Genomic DNA, 1326 nt, shown 5'->3' with positions numbered 1-1326 from the left:
GAACTTCAGACTTTACTATGAAGCGATTTGCTTTACCTGGATAGAGCAGTGGATAAATTTGGACAATAAGAAGTTGCTAGCGTTGGAAGGACATGATTGTAGACTTGGCTGGCATGCCTATCTCTGGTACGAAAAGACAAAAGCGGACAATTTTTTTAATCATCACTTTATAAGAAGATCGCTATATGGGACTTGGTTGAGATATAGAAGATTTTTCTATGAAGCAAGACAATTATGGATTGTTCCTGCAGAAGTAATTACACCATATTCGAGACATAAAGGCAAAGATTGGTTGCCATATAGAGACATTTTGAAAAAAGAAGGAAAAGACTTTGTGATGAGAAAGAGAGAGGAGCTAGACTTTGAATATGATTGGTTGAACTATGCACAGATTGTAGATTTATTTAGGACCGATAAAAAAAGATATGGCTTTAGAGAGGAAAAAAATGAAATAGAAGCGGTGTGGGAGGTAAAAGGGAAAAAAATGATATCAAGTCTTTATAAGGTTTTGTTAAAATGGTTTACAGAAGATGAGTCAGTAAAAGAACAAATGATTAAATGGGCCATAAATATGAATAAGGAGGTGACTATGTCATCTTGGGAATATCTATGGAAAAATTCTATTAAAATATCAACATGTACTAATGTAAAAGAAAATTGTTATAAAAAGATTTATAGGTGGTACATGACTCCAAAGAAAATAGCATACATGAATGAAAATATGTCTAACAAATGTTGAAAATGTAAGAAAAAGGAAGGCTCTTTTTAACATATGTGGTGGACATGTGATAAAGCTGTGACTTTTTTGACAGAAATACATGAGGAAATGCAAAAAATTTTGAAAGGTAATTTTAAGAAAGAACCGGAGATACTACTTCTAGGTTTAAAAATGGAAGAAGTAAATGTAGTAAAAAAGACATTGCTATGGTATTTAATTACCACGGCAAGAATGACTTATGCACAATGCTGGAAACAGGAGAGAATACCAGATAAATGGGAATGGATACAGAAAGTTCTATATATGGCAGAAATGAACAAATTAACAAAGAAGCTAAATAATAAAGAAGATAAAGATTTCTTTGAAGAATGGAAAGACTTTAAAGAATATTTAGAAAGAAATTGGGACGTTAAAAATACTATATCAGGGGTGGCGAACACGCGGCTCTCGAGCCGCATGCGGCTCCCGGCCAAAATGAATGCGGCTCTTTGCCCAGCGCTTCCTCGGAGGCTTCCAAGCGACACATTCCGGGGAGAGGGCGTCTTTCGGCCGCAGGCGAGCCGGGGCGGCTCTCCGAGGCCGAGGACGCCGCGCTCTGCCCGGAGGCG

Source organism: Gekko japonicus, unplaced genomic scaffold, assembly GCF_001447785.1.
Source record: "Gekko japonicus isolate JY-2015 unplaced genomic scaffold, Gekko_japonicus_V1.1 scaffold1329, whole genome shotgun sequence".
NCBI lineage: Eukaryota > Metazoa > Chordata > Lepidosauria > Squamata > Gekkonidae > Gekko > Gekko japonicus.
Note: the sequence above shows the minus strand (reverse complement) of the source record.